The 22,429-nt window shown below is 45.3% G+C and overlaps 1 protein-coding gene across 1 annotated transcript in view; it reads left to right on the forward strand.

Annotated features, from left to right (window-relative positions):
* PPP2R5D (protein phosphatase 2 regulatory subunit B'delta) overlaps window positions 1-22,429 on the forward strand; it is a 235,173-nt gene that overhangs the window by 99,894 nt on the left and 112,850 nt on the right. The window lies entirely within an intron of this gene.

Here is a 22,429-nt window from a genome sequence, read left to right on the forward strand (position 1 = left end):
CTTCCAAAGTTCCATAGAAACCTATGGAACTTTGGAAGGCTAAGTGCTTTGAAAATGAGCCCCTTTGTCTCATTAATCCATGCTTTTGAATATGCTCAGTAATTTTGTTCTTAATAATAGTCTCTACCATTTTGCCCGGCACCGACGTCAGACTCTCACCGGTCTATAATTTCTCAGATCTCCTCTGGATCCTTTTTTAAAAATCGGCGTTACATTGGCCACCCTCCAATTTTCCGGTACCACGCTTGATTTTAAGGATAAATTACATATTTCTAACAATAGCTCTGCAAGCTCATTTTTCAGTTGTATCAGTACTCTGGGATGAATACCATCCGGTCCAGGAGATTTGCTACTCTTCAGTTTGTAGAACTGCCACATTACATCCTCCAGGTTTACAGAGAATTCATTAAGTTTCTCCAACTCGTCAGCTTCGAATACCATTTCCGGCACCGGTATCCCACCCAAATCTTCCTCGGTGAAGACCGAAGCAAAGAATTTATGTAATCTCTCCGCTACAGCTTTGTCTTCCCTGATAGCCCCTTTTACTCCTCAGCCATCTAGCGGTCCAACCGATTCTTTTGCCGGCTTCCTGCTTTTAATATACCTAAAAAAAAATTACTATGTGCTTTTGCCTCCGACGCAATCTTTTTTCAAACTCCCTCTTAGCTTTCTTATCAGCGCTTTGCATTTGACTTGACATTCCTTATGCCATTTCTTATTATTTTCAGTCGATTCCTTCCATTTCTGAAGGATTTTCTTTTAGCTCTAATAGCTTCCTTCACCTCACTATTTAACCAGGCTGGCTGTCGTTTGGTCTTCCAGTCTCCTTTTTAATACGCGAATATATTTGGCCTGGGCTTCCAGGGTGGTGTTTTTGAACAGCATCCACGCCTGATGTAAATTTTTGACCCTCGCAGTCGCTCCTCTAAGTTTTCTTTTCACCGTTCTTCTCATTTTATCATAGTCTCCTTTGAGCTCCTATGTGCTTGGTGGAGATCATTTGAAGACTTTTAAAAAATCTAAATCATACATGACTTTAACCTACTAAAGACTACTTGACATTCCAATTACCTTAAAAGTATCTGTGATATAGCTATAAATAATCTGTACCAGGGGCGTGTCCAGACACCCAATTTTGGGTGGGCACAAGAACCCTGCCCCCACCTAGCATATCTCCCTCCCCTCCCCTGGGCCCACCCATGGCTACCCCACTGATCTGTACTGTTTTTTTTTTTTTTATTTCAGTACATTTTTCTTGAAGGTTTTAAAATATAAATCATTAATGTCTCAACCACAGATCAGAACATTGAACAAGCAAGCAACCCCCACCCCTTTATAACCAAGGTAATGGCTGATTCTTCAGACCACCAGTTACTTCAAAATTTAACCCCCACCCCACAAAAAAAAAAAAGTCTATAAATACATTTCTTATTCTCTGGATCCTATAAAGTCAGTATCATTGAAGCCGACTTCACTGTTCTCCATTGTCAGCATATCTGGATTTACTCTTTTCATTTAAGACCTCCATTGCTCACAAACCCCCAATGAAGCTCGCCATGCTGACATAGGAGATGCTATCCCACACTTCCAACGAGCTGCAATTTCACACTGAGCTACTGCAAATTCATACGCAGCACTCTTTTCTCCCACTGTTCCCTCTTCCCCACATTCCATCCAAACAAAGACACCTTTGGGCGTTTTTCCACCCTTATTCCCCCTCCCTTGTTCTCAAGGTATCTTGAGTCCAAAAATCCTGAACCTTGGAGCAGGCTCTCCAATATATCAATATGTTTCAGTTCCGCCAACAAAGATCAGAATGCCTAGATAAATCTCCTTTATTTTATCTGGTGTTGAATACCATCTCGTTAATTCCTAATGAAACGTTTCCCATCTGAGATCTGCCTGTCCTCATTAAAAACCTTCACTCACTGTGATTTACGGAGCTCCAGCCCCAGATCCCTCTTCCACTTTCTCATATAGCCATATTTTACAAACTACCACCCTCTGATAAAATTATAAAACACTGTAATTGCTCCTTTAGATCTTTGCAGGAAATCTCAGATACTTTCCCGTGTGTTTATTTTTATTTTATTTTAGGTTACATTTGTACCCCGCACTTTCCCACTCATGGCAGGCTCAATGAGGCTTACATATTGTATACAGGTACTTATTTGTACCTGGGGCAATAAAGGGTTAAGTGACTTGCCCAGAGTCACAAGGAGCTGTGCCTGAAGTGGGAATCCAACTCAGTTCCCCAGGACCAAAGTCCACCACCCTAACCACTAGGCCACTCCTCCACTTTTCCCTCCCATCATACAAGACTCCTTTTTCTGCAAATAGTGCTGGACCTGCATAACCCACAAGTGATGTCCTTCAGCTAGTTAAACTCAATAACCTCCTCATCATCCAAAAACTGGTGGAAGCGATGCCGGCCTTTTTGCGGCCCAGCGTTAATAGATACTGCCATCCCTATTTCTCATAAAATCAGGTTCATACTTCATTGCTCCTCTAATTCCCCTCCATATGCCCAGTAAGTGTCTGGTAAATGGTTTCTGAAGGGTGTTCCCCAACCTATTCACATCCTATCTCCATGGAAAGCACTTTGGAGGGCAGACATTACAGCTATCCTGTTCTGTTTGTGTCCTGTATTTACTCTCCCTCAAAGTCCCAATCCAACATATGTTTAAGCTGGACAGTCGTGTAATACTGTGATAAATTATGTACAGCACCCCTGTGGCACAGGGTTGCAAGGAAAAAGGATAAGACTTTATCTTTTCACACATGTGCCCCCTGTTACCTTCACAGTCTTGCCAGAGCCGTTTGTTATGTTTTTTTTTTTAATTTTTTGAAGTCTTTATTAATAGATAATACAAAACATCTGAAACATAGTACATATGCAAGCCATAGTCATGTCATTTATGTAGGCCAAAGTATTCTCAAAAGTTTACGTTTATACAATACAAATCAAAGTGATTATTGCTCTATGTACCAAAAAGTAAGTAATTCTTATTGCATTGAAGTGTCAAATAAATTAGTCAGATTTATGGTTCCAAAACTTCACATTTTCAGAGTTTTCATTTATAATATTCTATTATTTACCCATCCCTCCCTCCCTTCCCCCCCCCCCCCCCCCTTCCGGCCCAACTTTAACAGAAACCTTAAATCAATTATACATGAAGAAGAAAGAATCCCAGATCTGATGCCATCTGCCTAATTGGTTATGCCTCTCTGCTAGAAGTCTTTCCATCTCGCAAGTGTATCTCAGTTTTTGGACCCATCTAGTGATAGGCGGAGTCATGGGCTGCTTCCAACATGCAGCAATTATAACTCTTGCGGCAGTTATGGCCTGTCCCACAAATATATGTTGGTTTCTGGAAAGGTTCACTGCTCCCCCAAAAAATAGAAAGAACATTGGGCTCCATGGCATTGGGCTGCCCGTCCATCCTTGTAACCTACTATGAATCGATCTCCAATAGGCCCTAACCTTCTTACAGGTCCACCATAGGTGGCCAGCTGTGCCACGTACCCCACAACCCCTCCAGCACAGCCCCGTCAATGTGGGGTAAATACGCTGAAGACGCTCAGGTGTCAAGTACCAACGATACAGCACCTTCACCGCATTCTCCCGGAAGGGCACATGAGACGACACCCTCACCACTGCCCGCTCCAACCTCTCCCATGTAGCGTCCTCCAGTTCCACACCCAGCTCCCTCTGCCAACTCTTCCTATGAAGTGTATAGCTCGGGGATTGTCTATTAATAATGTGATACAGGCGAGGAGGACCAGCCCAGTAGTCGTAGGAGGACCTTCACAGAGAAGCTCTATCGCTGTTTGTTCTCTGGCCATAACCTCCCGAACTGCCCTTGTCTTAAGAAAGGATGCCAATTGAAAATAGGCGTATCGATCAGATCCCACTATCGGGAATTTCTCAAGAGCTGCAGAGTAGGACACCAAATTCTCGCCATCAATAAATGGCCTCATTGTCGTAGTCCCTCAGTGTACCATCTTGTGAATATTCCCCTTGTCGTACCTGGGTAAAACAAAGGATTATAGGCTATGGGTGATAGACGAGATAGTGTTGTGCGCCGGAGTGTGAACATACTATCCCAGTTTGAAAGGGTAACATATATTGAAGGACATAATCCGTTTCCAGGGACCTAAGTGAGCCCGTATCCACATAAGGGCCCCCAAGGACCTATCACCTAGGTATATTGTTCAAGCTGCACCCATTGCCTATCTGGGTAGTCCTGGAACCACTCCACTGCAGCGGACGTGGCCTGAACTGCTCTATAATACCAGGCCAAATTGGGTACTCCCAGCCCTCCCCTCGCCCTATCCTGAGACAGAATCGTACGTGCTAAGCGTGGGCGTTTCCCTCCCAGATAAAGCGCATTATACGATCTTGTAGCATTGATAGAATCTACGTGGCATGTTGATTGGAAGGGCCCTGAAACAAGTAGAGCAGGCGCGTTAAGACATTCTCTTTACTGCTGCTATTCGGCCAAACCACGAAGAGGGTGATATCCCCCCATCTACCCAGATCCTCTGTAATTGCCTCTCCCAAACCTTTATAATTAGCCGAAAAGAGATCTGATAGATCTGCTGTCAAGTTAATCCCCAGGTAGCGAATGCTCTTAGCCGCCCATCTAAATGCGTAGGAAGTCCTCAATGACTCCATAAGCTCCGTCGGAAGGGTTATGTTTAAGACTTCAGATTTGGACATATTAACTTTAAATCCCGACACAATCGAATATTCCTCTATTTCCCGCAGGAGCCCAGGGAAAGTGGTCAGGGGGGTTAGTAACAAATAACAGAACGTCATCTGCAAAAAGGGCTAATTATGTGTTCTCCCCACCCATGGTGAGTCCCGATATATTGGGGTCAGCTCTCAACCTGGTTGCAAACGGCTCCATTACCATTGCAAATACTAAAGGAGGACAAAGGGCCAGCCCTGTCTAGTGCCTCTATGTAAGGGTATCATCCCTGAGTTACCCCCATTGACACGAACACAGGCTTTAGGGGAGCTATAGAATGCTTGTATCCATCCACAAAACTGTGGTCCTATCCCAAAGGTCTCCATCACCTTATACATAAACGGCCAATGCACCCTATCAAAAGCCTTTTCGGCATCTAAGCTTAAGAGACAAAGGGGTTTCTTCATTCTCTTAGCCAAGTATATTAAATCGACCACTCGCCTAGTGTTATCAGTTGCTTTTCTATAAGGGACAAATCCCACCTGATCAGGATGAATAACAGCTGGGAGCAAAGGTGCTAGACGGTTGGCCAGGACTTTAGCTAGAATTTTGACGTCAGCATTTAAGACAGATATAGGGCGAAAGGATCCACAATCCTTATGATCTTTATTAGGTTTGGGCAGTACTGCAATCCATGCTTCCAACATGGAGGTGGGCAAAGATTCCCCTTTCCCAATCAAATTAAATAAATCAGCCAACAGGGGGGCCAATTCAGGGGCATATTTCTTGTAAAATTCATTCGGGAAGCCATCTAAGCCTGGTGATTTACAGGAAGGTAAATGTTGAATGGCTTTTTGGACCTCAACCGGAGTTACCGGTGCATCTAGGGCTGCCCTCTGCTGGCTGGTTATAGAGGTCAGTTCACTCTCTGCCAAATAATCAGGATAGCATTTTTCAGGTGGATTGGTCTCCTGCGCATATAGTTTCTGATAAAATTCACTAAAGCGTTTCCTTATGGTCTCAGAGGTGTTCAACAACTCTCCTTTCGAGTCCCTAATGTGAGGGACCGTTCGGTCCACTCTTTGCCTACGCAGCTTTATGCCAGGAGTCTACCTGCCTTATTAGTAAACTCGTAGGATCGGACTTTGTTTCTGGATTGTAACCAACTTAGCTGGTCAGAATAAATTGTATCCAGCTGGAGCCTCTGTCCACGCAGCTCCTCCAGAACAGAGGGGGAACCACCTGATTATGCTGTGCCTCTAGGATCCTAATCCTGTCCAAGCACTGTGCCAGCTGGGCCCTCCGAACCCTCGCTCGCCCTACTAGCTAACTGTATGAAGTACCCTCTTGAGACTGCCTTCATAGCATCCCATACCACGCTAAGGGGGGGCCCGATTCCATGTTGAACTCCAAATACTCCTTCAGGACCTTCCTACACCCCTCTACAGCCTCCCCCTCCAGCAATAGGTCTGTGTTAAGTGTCCATCTTTGATCTTTGGCCTCAGCTCTGATACTCGACAAGGTTACCCAAACTGGGGCATGGTCTGAAAATGAAATGTTGCCAATTTCAGCTTTCGGGCCCCTCTCTGCTAGTGTAACGTCGAGGAAGATATGATCGATCCGGGAGTATGAGTTGTGTACAGGAGAAAAAAAAGTGTAGTCTTTGGTCGTCATATGAGTTAATCTCCATACATCCAGGGTGCCCAGTGAACGGACCAAGAGCCCAGTGCCACCGAGTCCCTAGACGTTGGATGCCATTTTGTTAGTTTTTAAGAATTTGGGAGCCGGTTTGTTAAAGTACACCCCCCCCCCCCCCCCCATGACTACTTTAACAAGTGGATTCCAAAATGTAGGCTTGGGCCCCTTCCTCTTTTACTCTTCTGGCAGGGATGCTGATCCCTTCCAGCCAAGTAAATAGACTTCTGCTGCTCCCCCACTCCTTGTTTCCATCTCTGAGCAGCAGGTTTGGCTTCTCATGCATCCGAGAGAAATCCCAGCATGTGCTCAGAGCCAGAAACGAGCAGCAGGGAATGGTGGCAGTCCATTTTTTTAGCTAGTGGGGTTCTGCATCCCTGCTAGCAAAGGTATGCATAGGGTGCCTGCACAGGGGGAGGAGGAGAGAGGCCTTCATTGCTCCTGCCAGTACACCCCTGACCCCCCCTCCCCCACAAATTGCAGTGCTGGCTACTCCCGGAGGATACATAAGTACATAAGTATTTCCATACTGGGGTAGACTGAAGGTCCATCGAGTCCAGCATCCTGTTTTCTAACAGTGGCCAATCCAAGTCACAAGTACCTGGCAAGATCCAAAAACAGTACATACATTTTATTCTCTTATTCTAGAGAGCCCGTTGTTAAAAATTTACCAGCACACCCCTGAGTACAGTCCCTGTTTCTCTCTGGGTTCCTCACATCAAAACAAATACTTTCTCACTGTAATTCAAGGTGTCTCCTACCTGCCAGTCTTCGCCTTAAGCTTGAGCCACAACCACTTCCCTGGTCCTCTCCTCCGATACTCTTGCCTGGAAACCTCTATACTCGGGGTCTTTTGACTCCAGCCTGGTCTGTGCCCTGCCCCTCTTACTTGGCCTCAGCAGACTAGCGCCACCTGTTGTAAGGGAGTGTTTCTAAGGAACCCCTGCCTTGTACCACCTACTCCCTTACAGCTCCCCCCAAATTCTCTTTCTGCCATAAGATGTTTCTGGCCATTCACGGTCTCTTTCATCCCCAAATATAGCTAAATATTCCCATTTCTAGAACCCTAATACTCATCTGGACACATGTATCTGGAGGGTCTGAAAAAGAAACAGCAACCTGGAAAGGATATTCATCTATAACACAGCTGTTTTTCCACAAGAAACATACCCACCTCCTCATTTCCTCAGGTCTCATCTAACCTCTTGCAAAGTCTTTCCATAATTTGATTATAAAGCTGCCTTAAATTTTTTGCAGACTTATACACCCAAATACAATATCCCTCTTTTGGCTGATTTAAAGGGGAATTGAGCTGCCAAGTTCCTCTCATCCTGTTCTGTTAAAGTGACCCTCTCCCCCGCGTTGCCTCAGTTTTATCCATGTTGGCCTGAAAACTGGAAATGTTGTCATATTCCCTCAACTCTCGCATTACTATAGGCCATGTTAATTGAGGATCTGTGATTATACAGTAAAATATCATCATCAAAGCAGTCTTACTAGAAAGATCCCCAATATCCACCCCTGTTATAATCCTCATTGCCATAATATTGGAGATAAGGGGCACCTCTGCTTAGCTCCCCCCGACTGATTGCAAATACAGGTAAATACCCCCCCCCCCCCCCCCATTTACCCTTACTCTAGCCCTAAACGCTGCATAAAGATTGTACTCACAAAAATTTCCTCAGATCCATCCAGGCCGTGCCTAGGGTCTCTGGCGCCCCCCTGCAGACTATCAATTGGCGCCCCCCCCCCCCCCCCCCCCCCCCCCCCCCGTGAAAATGATCCCGCCCCCCCCCCCCCATGAAAATGATCGCTCACCACTTGCCACACTGAAAGGAATTGTCAGCAATATTCTTAGAAACAAATTGGTATACATTGCAAATAAGATAGCAGATGTAAATTCTCAAAGTGGACATATTCCAAATGCTAAAATGAAAATAAAATGATTTTTTTTCTACCTTTGTTGTCTGGTAACTTTCTTTTTTCAATCATGCTGGTCCAGTATCTGATTCTGCTGCTATCTGTCCTCTTAACTCCATTTCCAGGGCTTCCTTTCCATTTATTTCTTACTTTTCTCCTTTCTTCTTCATTTCTTGCTCTATATCCATTTCCAGCAATTTTCCTCTCTCCCTGGGTCACTGCCCTCCCATCCATGTCCATTCTTGTCCCTCTCTGCCCTTCCCTCCTCCATCCATAGCCAGCAATCCTCCTCTCTCCCCTCCCCTCCATTTCCAGCAATTTGTCCTCTCCCTGGGCCCCCATGCCATCCTTTGTCCCTCTCTGCCCTCCCTCCTCCATCCACAGCCAGCAATCCTCCCTCCCCTCCCCTTCCAGCAATTTGTCCTCTCCCTGGGCCCTGCCCTCCCATCGATGCCTCTCTGCCCTCCCATCCATGCCTCTCTGCCCTTCCCTCCGCGCCCTGGGGCCTTTAAATCTTTTACTTCTGGTCGCAGCAGCGTCAGTGAAAGCGGAGCGCTGCGACATCTCCCTTCCCTTTGCGCTCTTGGTTCCCTCAGTGTCCGCCTTCTTCTGACGTCAGAAGAAGGCGGGGACACTGAGGGAACCAACGAGTGCAAGGGAAGGAGACTCGGCAGCAGTTGGCGTAGCTAGGGTAGTTGACACCCGGGGCCGGTCATTTTTTTAACACCCCCCCCCCCCCCAAATCCAGTACTAGGCATACCGAGAATACAAAACACGACCTATAGAGCAATTTTACCATACCATAAGCAGTCGTTTCTATGAGTCACACAAGGAAAAGGAAAGCATCTTAAGCACTACAGTGAGCACTAGAACATCAATTCACCTATTGTAAAACGAAACCAGACAGAATAGTATAGATCGTCGATCCTGCACAGTCAATGCCAACTGAAAGCCATGTCTTTTTCACAAACACAGATACACCCTAATCCACTATAGAATAAGTAATCATAAACTTTCTATTTAGACAAAAATTAAACTGACCCCCAATGCCAGACTCTGCATACAATGCAACGCCACAGAAACAGAAATGTCTCCTAGTACTGTGCAAAATATAAAGACAGCAGATGTAAATTTGAAAAACTAACAATACCAATGACCACTTTACAAATTAACAAATAGAAATAAAACAAATACAGAAAATAAAATAATACCATTTTATTGGACTAATACATTTAACTTCCAGAGGCCAAAATCTCCTTCCTCAGGTCAATACAGTATAGTGCTGTTACAGTATCCTATCCTGATCTGAGGAAGGGGGTTTTGTTCTCTGAAAGTTAAGTCAAAATGTATTAAAATTAGTCCAATAAAAAGATTACCTTATTTACATGTTCTATTTATAAACATTTATTAACACAGCTAAAATACTATATCCTAAAGCAAAATAATAAAAATATATATTTACAGTTTGTTGTCTTTGGTTTCTGCCTTTCCTCATCTTCTTTTTCACCGTCTTCCTTCCATCCAGCATCTGTCTTCGCTCTCTCTCTGCCATCCAGTGTCTGCCCTCTCTAATGTGCCTTCCATCCACATCTGCCCTCTCTCCTCTCCTTTCCCTCCAGCATTTGCCCTCTATCTCTGCCCCTTCCATCCACTGTCTGCTCTTCACTCTCTTCTATCCACTGTCTGCCCTTTCTCTCTGCTCCTTCGATTCACCATTTGCCCTCTCTCTTTCCCCCTCCCATCCATTCAGGGTCTGCCCTCCCTCTCACTCCCCATTCCATCCAGGATCTATCCCCCCTCTCTCACTGCCCCCTCTTTTCGGCTCCCAGTTCCCACCTGCGGCTGCCCCTAGTTCCAGATCCATTGATTCTCCCAGTCCACCCCTGCCCCAGGCATGACCCCATTCTCCCTCCTGCTCACTTTTCAGACCCCAGTTCCAGATCCATGCCCCTTCTCCCATCTGTCTCCCACCCAGTCCCTTCTGCCCATCCAAGTCCCCCTCACCCCATCTGTCTCCACCCAGTCCCTTCTGCTATCCAGTGCCCCCACCCTCACCCCATCTGTCTCCCACCCAGTCCCTTCTGCCCATCTGAGTCCCCCTCACCCCATCTGTCTCCCACCCAGTCCCTTCTGCTATCCAAGTGCCCCCACCCTCACCCTGTCTCCCACCCAGTCCCTTCTGCCCATCCGAGTCCCCTCACCTCATCTGTCTCCACCCAGTCCCTTCTGCTATCCAAATGCCCCCACCCTCACCCCATCTGTCTCCCACCCAGTCCCTTCTGCCCATCCGAGTCCCCCTCACCCCATCTGGCTCCCACCCAGTCCCTTCTGCTATCCAAGTGCCCCCCACCCTCACCCCATCTGTCTCCCACCCAGTCCCTTCTGCCCATACCGAGTCCCCCTCACCCCATCTGTCTCCCACCCAGTCCCTTCTGCTATCCGAGTCCCCCCCACCCTCACCCCATCTGTCCCCACCCTCACCCCTGCCTCGTCTTCTCCCTGCCACCCGGTCTTAAAATAAATTGCCGACGCGATAGGAGCGCAGCACCTCGTGTGCAAGTAAAAAGAAGCGGATCCGATCATCTCATGGGCCTTCCTTCACTGTCCCGCCCTAGAGGAAATAGGAAGTTGCGTCAGAGGAGGGCGGGACAGTGAGGGAAGGCCCAATGAGATGATCGGATCCGCTTCTTTTACTTGCACACGAGGTGCTGCGCTCGCTATTCGCGTCGGCAATTTATTTTTAAAGGGCTGGTGCGGGGGAGGGGTTGCCAGGAAGAAGAGCAGCGGGAGCGGCGGCACCCCCCTTTCTGATGACACTCGGGGCGGACCGCCCCCACTGCCCCGCCCTTGCTGGTCGGCAGCGCTTTCATTGACGCTGCTGCGACCCAGGTAAAATATTTAAAGGCCTTTGCGGCGCGGGGCGAGGGTAAGCACCGCGGCGGCGCCCTCCAGAGGTGGGCGCCCCCCTGCGGCGCTTACCTCGCTTACCGCATCGGCACGGCCCTGGATCCATCTTCCTAAGCACCCCCCACAAACAAATCCCAGTAAACCCTATCAAAGGCTTTTTCCACATCTACCCCCAATAGTATTACTTTTCCCTTCCCCTGCTGGGCATTCTACGTTTATTTATTTGTGACCTTTATATACCACATTATCCCAAACAAGTTTGAGTTCAGTGTGGCTTACAATAAACAGTATTGGATACATAACAAAGAATAATGCATAAGAAAGTAATTTGTTGTAATACTACTACTACTTAACATTTCTAAAGCGCTACTAGGGTTACGCAGCGCTGTACAGTTTAACAACAAAAAGGACAGTCCCTGCTCAAAGGAGCTTACAATCTAAAGTGCGAAATGTCAAGTTGGTGCAGTCTAGATTTCCTGAATAAAGGTATGGAGGTTAGGTGCCGAAGGCGACATTGAAGAGGTGGGCTTTGAGCAATGATTTGAAGATGGGCAGGAAGGGGGCCTGGCGTATGGGCTCAGGGAGTTTGTTCCAAGCATGGGGTGAGGCGAGGCAGAAAGGGCGGAGCCTGGAGTTGGCGGTGGTGGAGAAGGGTACTGAAAGGAGAGATTTGTCTTGAGAGCGGAGGTTACGGGTAGGAACGTAAAGGCAGATGAGGGAAGAGAGGTAAGGAGGGGCTGCAGATCGAGTGCATTTGTAGGTTAGTAGGAGAAGCTTGAACTGTATGTGGTACTGGATCGGAAGCCAGTGAAGTGACTTGAGGAGAGGGGTGATATGAGTATATCGGTCCAGGCGGAAGATAAGACATGCAGCAGAATTCTGAACGGACTGAAGGGGGGATAGATGGCAAAGTGGGAGGCCAGCGAGGAGTAGGTTGCAGTAGTCGAGGCGAGAGGTAATAAGAGAGTGGATGAGAGTTTGGGTGGTGAGCACAGAGAGGAAAGGGCGAATTTTGTTAATGTTATAGAGGAAGAAGCGACAGGTCTTGGTTATCTGCTCAATATGCGCAGAGAAGAGAGAGGGAGGAGCGAGATGACTCCGAGGTTGGCAAGGCCGATGAGACGGGGACGATGAGGGTGTTATCGACTGAGATAGAGAGTGGAGGGATAGGAGAAGTGGGTTTGGGAGGGAAGACAATAAGCTCGGTCTTGGGCCTATGTTCAGTTTCAAGCTGGCGGTTGGACATCCAGGCAGCAGTGTCGGACAAACAGGCCGATATTTGGCTGGGTTTCTGCAGTGATGTCTGGTGTGGAGAGGTAAGCTGGGTGTCATAGCATACAGATGATATTGGAAACCATGAGAGGAGATTAGGGAGCCCGGAGAGGAGGTGTAGATTGAAAAAAGAAGGGGTCCAAGGACGGATCCCTGAGGAACTCCAACAGAGAGCGGGATGGGGGTGGAGGAAGAACCATGAGAATGTACTCTGAAGGTACAAGTGCAAAGTGATGCATGTGGGTAAGAGGAACCCGAATTATAGCTACGTCTTGCAAGGTTCCGCGTTAGGAGTTACGGATCAAGAAAGGGATCTGGGTGTCGTCGTCGATGATACGCTGAAACCTTCTGCTCAGTGTGCTGCTGCGGCTAGGAAAGCGAATAGAACGTTGGGTGTTATTAGGAAGGGTATGGAGTCCAGGTGTGCGGATGTTATAATGCCGTTGTATCGCTCCATGGTGCGACCGCACCTGGAGTATTGTGTTCAGTACTGGTCTCCGTATCTCAAAAAAGATATAGTAGAATTGGAAAAGGTACAGCGAAGGGCGACGAAAATGATAGTGGGGATGGGACGACTTTCCTATGAAGAGAGGCTGAGAAGGCTAGGGCTTTTCAGCTTGGAGAAGAGACGGCTGAGGGAGATATGATAGAAGTGTATAAAATAATGAGTGGAATGGATGGGTGGATGTGAAGCGGACTGTTCACGCTATCCAAAAATACTAGGACTAGAGGGCATGAGTTGAAGCTACAGTGTGGTAAATTTTAAAACGAATCGGAGAAAATTTTTCTTCACCCAACGTGTAATTAGACTCTGGAATTCGTTGCCGGAGAACGTCGGTACGGGCGGTTAGCTTGACGGAGTTTTAAAAAGGGGTTAGTAGATTCCTAAAGGACAAGTCCATAGACCGCTATTAATGGACTTGGAAAATTCCGCATTTTTAGGTATAACTTGTCTGGAATGTTTTTACGTTTGGGGAGCGTGCCAGGTGCCCTGACCTGGATTGGCCACTGTCCGGGGACAGGATGCTGGGCTAGATGGACCTTTGGTCTTTCCCAGTATGCACTACTTATGTACTTATGTACTTATAACCAGGAGAGGACAAAGCCCTGGAACCCAAATGAGGACAGTGTGGCGAGAAGTAAGTTGTGATTGACAGTGTCAAAAGCGGCGGATAGGTCGAGGAGGATGAGGATGGAGTAGTGACCTTTGGATCTGGCAAGGAACAGGTCATTGCAGACTTTAGATAGTGCCATTTCTGTCGAGTGTAGGGGCTAAAGCCGGATTGAAGCGGATCGAGGATGGCATGAGAGGAGAGAAAATCAAGGCAACGGCTGTGAACGCGCGTTCAAGTATCTTGGAGAGGAAGGGTAGGAGGGAAATGGGGTGGTAGTTGGAGGGACAGGTAGGGTCAAGTGATGGTTTTTTGAGGAGTGGAGTGACTACAGCATGCTTGAAGGTGTCACTGACAGTTGCATTGGAGAGAGAGAGATTAAGGATATGACAGATGGGGGGGGTGACAGTGGGAGTGATGGTGTTAAGTAAGTTGGTGGGGATGGGGTCTGAGGAACAGGTGGTACATTTCGAGGAAGAGAGAAGATGGGCGGTTTCCTCTTTGGTGATATCAGGAAAAGAGGAGAAGGAGGCCTGGGTTGGTTGGTTGAGGGAGTGGTTTATAGGGTGGAGAGGAGGAGATGGTTTGGTGGTGAATTCGAGGTTAATCTTCTCCACCTTGTCGCGGAAGTAGTCAGCCAGTGATTGAGGAGAGAGTGAGGGGGGGGGGAGCGGAGGGCACTTTGAGGAGGGAGTTAAGGGTGGCGAAGAGACGACGAGGGTTGGAGCTGAGGGAATTCGTCAATTGGGTGTAATAGTCCTGTTTGGCAAGGAATAGGGAGGACTGGAAGGAGGATAGCATGAATTTGTAATGAATGAAATCAGTATGGGTGCAAGATTTCCTCCAGAGGCGTTCAGCCGATCGGGCGCAGGAGCGAAGGTATCGGGTGCAAGGGGTCAGCCAGGGCTGGGGATTAGTACGCCTTGTGGGATGGGAGATGGACAGTGCAAGGGCGTCCAGAGCAGAGGAGAGAGTGGCATTGTAAGTGGAGACAGCCTTGTCGACAGACTCGGAGGACATGATGGAAGGGAGAAGATCAGAGATAGTAGAGGATAAGGTGGGAGGGTCGACAGCCTGGAGATTCCTGGAAGTAGTGGTTAGTGTTGGGAGGGACTGAGGACGAGGGTGATGAAGTGTGAAGGTGACCAGGTGATGGTCAGAGAGAGGAAGAGCTGAGGCACAGAAATTGGAGGGTGAGCAGGTAGAAGACGAAGTCAAGACAGTGACCAGATTGGTGAGTAGGGGTGGTGGAGCTCAGTTGGAGGTTGAAGGAGGAGGTTAGAGTGAGGAACTGAGAAGCGTACGAGTCCGGATTGGGTATCAGTGTGAATGTTAAAGTCACAAGAATGAGGGATGGGGATGAGGGCTCAAGAAAAACGGAGAGCCAGGCATCGAAGTCGGTAAGGAAGGAAGGAAGGGAGGGACTTATCAGGGGGGTGGTAAATAACCCAATTTTACAATACAGTATCATAAACATACTGGGATAGCTATGGATGTTTAACATTTTGAAAATTATATGAATGAGAAATTGTACATGAAGCAAAGAGAAGGTTAATGGTGAAAAGAGTAATAACCAATTCAGGTAATATTAGTTGTTGAGATATGGTTGTTCTTTGTGAGGGTTGTTTGAATAGGAATGATTTGAGGATTTTGCATCACTACATCGCTTGTAGAGTCTGTTTTTATATTATCTGCCACCAGCCTCCCTGATATAAATCATAGAAACAGAGAAAAATGAAGGCAGATAAACCCATATGGCCTATCCAGTCTGCCCATCCATGCCATCTACTCTCCTTATCACTCCTTAGAGATCCTGTTCCAAGCTTGCTTGAATTCAGATACTGTTTTCGTCTCCACTACGAATTCACCACTCTTTCCGTGCAAATATGTGGAATGCACCTGGACTGGGCTTCCAAGGTGATATTTTTGAATAACGTCCACACCTGATTTAGTGTTCTGATAATCTAATCTAAAATGACACTTTTAACCACTTAATCCCAATCAGGTCCAAAGTGGCTTACAAAAAGAATCTTACATACAAGTCACAAATAGCAAGATATATCAACACAGATAACTAAGCATCCAAAAAGTGTGTTCATCAGAAAGAAAAGTTTTCAGATCCCTCCGAATTGTAAATAAATTATATTTATATTTGATGGTCATTATTCCATTCTTGGACTGCCTGATATGAGAGAGAACTCTGCACAAATGTTTTATATCTTACTCCCTTAAATGTGGAACTAACTAAGCCCATATGGTTCACTGAACTTGTTCTGATATTTTTCCATGCCGGATCTTAAATAATATACAGCAGGATTTAAATGGAATTCTTGCTTGTAATGGGAGCCAATGAAGCTCCCTCATGATGGAGTCACATAATCACATTTAATAAATCAAATGCTATATTTTGGAGTAACTGCAATTGGTTCCTCAGTTTTACTGAGATACCCAGATATAATATATAGCAGTAATCCAGTAGTGCTAGAATAAAACTCTGAACTAGCAGCCAAAAATGATATTCCAAAAGAAAGATTGGATAGATTGTAGCGGTCTCATTTTGAGAAGACTTTCCGAATAGATTATTAATTTGTGTTTAAAAAGAAAGAGTTGAATTAATATTGTACCCAATACTTTGGATAATTTCTCTGTGGGCCTAACCTGAATTGATTCAGGTAGGTCATTCAACTGATTAGTAAACCAGATAACTTTGGTTTTATTTGTATTTAAGGTTAACAAAAAGTTGAAGTCCTGGTTGTAGTTTTCTATACACAACGAGAACTTTGTTCTATGTCGAAGAAGCAGTTATTTCTGCAGGTTTGTCATTTCAGAAACGCAGAATCATACTTTTTTAGTAGCTGGGGGGAATTTGTTGGACCATCTTCCAGGCTACCTGAGACTTTGCACGACAATCAACAGTTAACCTTCTCTCCCCCCCTCACCCCCCCCCCCCCCATTACTAAGCTGTGCAGCAATGCCAACAACCCATTCAAAGTGAATGGGCTGTGTCGGCGCTAGCGTGGCTTAGTAAATGGGGGGGGGGGGGGTAAGAAGTTGCCTAAAAACTTTTTATTTTGTAAAAGCATTTATGGCATAAGGACAAGTCTTTTCTTTGGCAGTTCTCCCTATTTTATTGTTTTTGTTTAATAATGGGTATTCTGTGATGTTTTGTTATTTAATGTATGTTTTGATTTTATGTGTGTTTTTTATTTATTATTTTAGGCCATTTATACCCCGTCCTTTTGCCACAGTGTAGCAGCCCCAAAGCGGCTTACAATGAACTAATAAATAAATTAAATCAAAGACAATGGGAAATGGAAGGATAGAAGGAACAGAAAGAGAAAGGGAATATAATACAATCTAAAAGCAATTAATGAGGGACAGGGAAGAGGAAAGCAGAAAGAGGAGGAAGGAAGGAAAAAGTCTAAAATCAGGTCTTGACTCACAAAGTCTCGGTTAGGCTGGTGGACAGGCATCACAGGGAAGCAGAGCCGGCGATATCAGCAAAGGGCTGCCGTGAAGAAATGAAAGCCGGCGGTTTCAGCAGGAACTAGCTGTGACGAAGAGAATGTCTGCAGGCAGCAGGTTGAAGACTGGAAAAGGCGGTCCTGACGACCAGCACTTCAATGCCCAGGTGATACAATGATCCTCTGGAAGGCTGCCTACAAGAAGCACCGCCGATCAGGAGAGCCAAATCTCCATACCAGCTCCCCAGGCGATGGCTGCAGCATCCAGGCGCGCCGATCTAAAAGGTCCCAACAACCCGGTCATAACGTCAATGGTGGAAGACACTATTCGGCCGCTCAGCTGATCGCAGTCAGAGACGGCGGGGCCCAGGATGCAAACTGGCCTGTCAATGACACCGCCAACAAATAGTGCCGACACAGGAACGCCCGGAGTAGAGCATCTGGAACCAGTAAGGCTAGCCAAGAAGATCATGCAGTCATCCACCTTCTGAACAGCCCGAACGGGGTGGTCGCAGCTGGCCGGAGACTTGCTGACGGAAACTGCGGGAACCTGCCGATTCAAGCAGCCCGGATGCTGCCTAACAGGCTGCCCACGACATCCCGGACCATGAGAGGTGCAGGACCAGCGATGCTGTGCTGATCCGTGGCCAAATACCGGTGGTAAACCAGGGGGGCCCCGGGAGCCAACGGTTTCCCGTCCCACTATGCGGCGGCCATCTTTCCATTTAACCCACTTGATGTTAAGCGAGATATACATTTCGAAATAAAAAATTCATAAATTTTGCATGATGTATTAAGCAAATCTCCTTGTACTGCTACCAAAATAAAAATATCATCTGCATATGAATACACTATTTCATCAACAGACAAAAAGGGAACCTAAGTTACTCATAAACACACTAAAGAGAATCAGCAGCAAAGGGGATCTCTGTTGAACTCCGCAAGGAGGTTGCCATACATTAAATAAATTTCCATTCATCTTAACTGTTCCAGATAGCAACCAGGTAAAATCGTGTTTTTGTGGAGGCTTTTTATACCCTTTTTCTAGGTAATATGGGCTCCCAGTCTGGAACAGTAACTTGTTGACTTTATATGTTTTGACTTGGAAAGCAAAGCAATACTCCATATACAAGATATTGTCAAAGGCTTTGCTAAAATCCAAGTATACCACATCTAGCACCCCTCCTATATCCAACTGTTTGGCCTTCCAGTCAAAGAAATTAATCCGATTTGTCTGGCAAGACCTGCCTCTAGTGAATCCGTGCTGCCTTGGGTCATACATTCTATTTTAGAATCTCACAATCCACTGCTTAGAAGCATTTCCATTAGTTTACTCACCACAGAGGTCAGACTAAGAGGTCTGTAATTCCCAACCTCCTCCTTCCACTCTGTGTGGAGGGACCACATCTGCCCTTCTCCTGTCCTCCGGGACCACTCCATTGAAGAGGTCAAACAAAGGAGCTGACAAAAACTTCCCTGATTTCTTTGCGTACCCTTGGATGTATCCCATCAGGCCCCATCGCTTTGTCTGTTTTTAGTTTAGCTAGCTCCTCCTGAACAGTCTTCTGAAAATCAGTCTGGCCTACTAAACATTTTCATTAGCAATTGTTTTCTGCAGCCGTGCCCCTGGCCTTTCATCGGTGAACACAGAACAGTAATAATTGTTAAGTAGTTCAGCTTTATCCATATCAGCTTCTACATATTCCTCCTCTTGACCCTCACTATGTCATTTTGGCACTTCCTCCTATTGCTTACATATCTAAAAAATATTTTGTCCTCCAGTTTTACCATACTGGCTATCTTTTCTTCCATTTGTATCTTTAGTTTCCTGACAGCTTTTCTAGGTATTTTTACCTGTCTTCCTCTTTCTTCGTCATCTTGTACTTATGAAGGCTAACCTTTTTTCTCTTACCTTTTCAGCTACTACATTTGAAAACCAAAGCGACCTTCTTTTTCTCTTTTATGTACTTTTCTAACATGAAGGTTTGTCGCCTTTAAAAGAGCTTTCAGTTTTGCCTACTGCTGTTCTTCCTTCAGCTCTTCCCATCCAACTGATTCTTCCTTGAGCTATTCCCTCATCTTGGTGAAGTTAGTTCTTTTGAAGTCTAGAACCTTCAATCGTGAATAAGCCCTCTCCTCATGTGTCTTAATATTGAACCACACCATCCGGTTATTGCTAGATGCCAAATGATCACCCACTGTAACATCAGAAACACAATCCCCGTTTGTAAGCACCAGGTCCAGAATAGCTTCATTCTGCATGGGTTCCAATACCAACTGCTGGAACAATTCTTTCTGTAGAAAATTCAAGATCCCCTTGCTTCTAGTTGACCCCGCAGCAGGGATGCTCCAATCAACATCAGTAGTACTTCTCCTTTCCTAGCTATCTTGTGAATGTTTCTGATTAAATCTCTGTCCATTTCTTCTGATTATGTGGGAGGCTTGTATATCAAAGCAACGTAAATATTTTTTCCATCCCCTCTTTCCAGATTAACCCACAGTGCTTCTTCCTTACCCCATATGTCCTGCAATTCTGTCACTTTAATATTATTTCTAACATATCATGCCACTCTACTCTTTTTCCTACCCTGTCTTTCTTGAATAGTTTGTAGCCAGGTATAACTGCATCCCAGTCATGGTTCTCCATGAACCACGTCGCCGTGACCACCACTACATCCAAGTTGGCTTCTACCATTACCGCCTTCAGATCCAGAAATTTGTTTCCCATACTACGAGCATTGGTATACAAGGCTCTCCAGATATTGTTCTTCTTTCCCATTTCTATAAAAGTTTTAGATATCTTACATTCTAAAAAGTTGTGATTGACTTTGGGGCTTTTCTCACCCATCTCCATCGAATCTAGTTTAAAGCCCTCTTTAGTTCATTAGCCAGTTTGTTACGGAACACACTTTGTTCCTTCTTTGATAGATGGACACTGTCTCTGCTCAGTAGGTCTTGGAAAAGCATCCCATGGTCAAAGAAACCTAAGTGCTCTCGCTGGCACCATCCATGCAGCCACACATTCAGCTCCAGAATGCGAGCTTCCCTTATTTGGCCTTTACCCTCAACAGGAAGGATCGATGAGAACACCACCTATGCACCTAACTGCTTTACCCTCTGTCCCAGAGCCATGAAGTCACGTTTGATATGTTCAGCAGAAAACCTAGCAGTACCATTTGTGCCAACATAGATGAGCAGCATAGGATGATGGTCAGTAGGTTTGATGAGTCTTGGTAAACTTTCTGCTACATCCTGAATCTTGGCTCCAGGCAGACAGCACACTTCCCTGGACGTAATGTTTGGTCAGCAGATGTGCACCTCTGTACCTCTCAGAAGAGAATCACCAATTATGACTACCTTTCGATTCTTGTTGGCCACTAATGTAGAGGATTTGGGGTTGTTGAGCTTTCTACCCTCTTGTTCTTGAGATATTTTCAGCTCTGTACCTCCAGGACTCTAAACCGGTTCTTCAGTTCAACAGAAGATGGAGTTGGGGGGTTGATTTTTCAGGATCTGGTGATCTTTGTCCAGCTTTCCTCTCTCTTTATAAGATCTCCTATCCCTTTGTTGCAGATCCTCAGTGCCTTGAGATGTATTTCTGGGATTGATGTCCACTTATCACAGATGCTTCTTAGTTTTGCCACCTTCTCTTTTAGTTCTTGTACGTCTTTGTTGAGAGATTCAGTGTGTTCACATTTAGCACATGAAGCCAGTCCCTCACCTTGAATTCAGCATTCTGTCTGGATAGAAGCAGAAGCTATAAGGAGAGCAACATCTCTGGGGGCTCGATGCTTAGCCATACTTCAACTGTAGATGCTTGTTGTACCAAAATCCTGATTCTGTTTTATCCTTCACCTGTTCTGTAAGTTACAAGAAGCAGGTCGTTATATTAATGTGAGATACAAGTACTTGTTTAGATTCCCTCTGTGGGTGTAGGTCTATATTCTTCCTTACCTATTGGGATATACAGTGATTTAGCCTATCGTTTCAGGATTTAGAATTGTATTCTATGATTCTGATGTGTAGTGTTTGCTTTGTAGGCTTATTTTAAGGGATTAATCTTGCTAATTAGAGACCCAGAAATAAAATTTGATCACTAATAGATAAATTTGTGACTTGGTGATTTCTTTGATTAGCCTTCTAAGCAATAGTAATGGTGCTAAGAGTTTCAGTAGGTGTGTGTATCCCACAATTATCCAAAAATGAGTTTTGGTTCAATGTGACTTATATTTAACAGTTGTTAGAGATTACATTGATTCAATTACATTTACATAGTTTACGTATATAAAGAGTATAACTTGTTTTCTTTTTAAAATGAGTGTAACAGACGAAGTCGGTGAGTTTATTTTAAAGGAAAAGTGAAGGTAAACTAATGTCCTTCTTTTAGATGTATATAAGAAAGGAACAGTAAACCTGGTTTTATATTTAGTATATATTTTTGTACTACAAAAGAACGAAAAACTCTGTTATTCTCAAACCAGTAAACTGCACCTGATAAAATGCAAATAGCTCAAAGTAACTGCAGTCAGAAATTGTCTCAAAATTGGCTGTAATCTAGATAGAATTGTTTGAAAGGGATAAGCAGTGGATTGGGCAGGCTGTATAGGAAGTGTCAGCCTTGGGGAGGGTGGGTGGGCCGAGGGGCAGGATGTGAGGGCCTAAAGAGCCAAGATCTGTGGACTGTGTTAGCTGTGAAACCAATCTCCAGTGTTGTATTACACCATCTCACACACACACACACACACACACACACAGTACCTGTGTGTTCAAACATGCAGTCTAAGAGTGGAGGAGTGGCCTAGTGGTTAGGGTGGTGGACTTTGGTCCTGAGGAACTGAGTTGGATTCCCACTTCAGGCACAGGCAGCTCCTGTGACTCTGGGCAAGTCACTTAACCCTCCATTGCCCCATGTAAGCCGCATTGAGCCTGCCATGAGTGGGAAAGCGCGGGGTACAAATGTAACAAAACAAACAACAAACATTGCTTTCCGTTATCTTTCAGACATGTCTATGTCTAGTAACGATTTTCAGCATTTGGTAAGAAAAGTATTTATTCATCTTATTTTCCAAATTATCATTTACCTTCTAATATTCCCTTCTGAACGGGGGCTACCATTATTTTCAGGTTATATTCTCAATGTCATCGGTTTCAATCTTGTTAGAAAAGAAATTGGCTGAATCCTGAGCATATGCTTGAAAATTATAAGACAAGATTCCAAGGGTTGGTGGAGCTGTAACATTATCTACAAGCTTAAATAATTGTTTAATATTCTGTGAACTGTTGCTAATTTTGTTAGAATAATATATATATTTTTTTTATTTGTAAGAAGTCTTTTATTGAAAATTTGCAATAAACAATGTACAAT

This window comes from Microcaecilia unicolor, chromosome 3, assembly GCF_901765095.1.
Source record: "Microcaecilia unicolor chromosome 3, aMicUni1.1, whole genome shotgun sequence".
In the NCBI taxonomy this organism is placed as follows: Eukaryota; Metazoa; Chordata; class Amphibia; order Gymnophiona; family Siphonopidae; genus Microcaecilia; species Microcaecilia unicolor.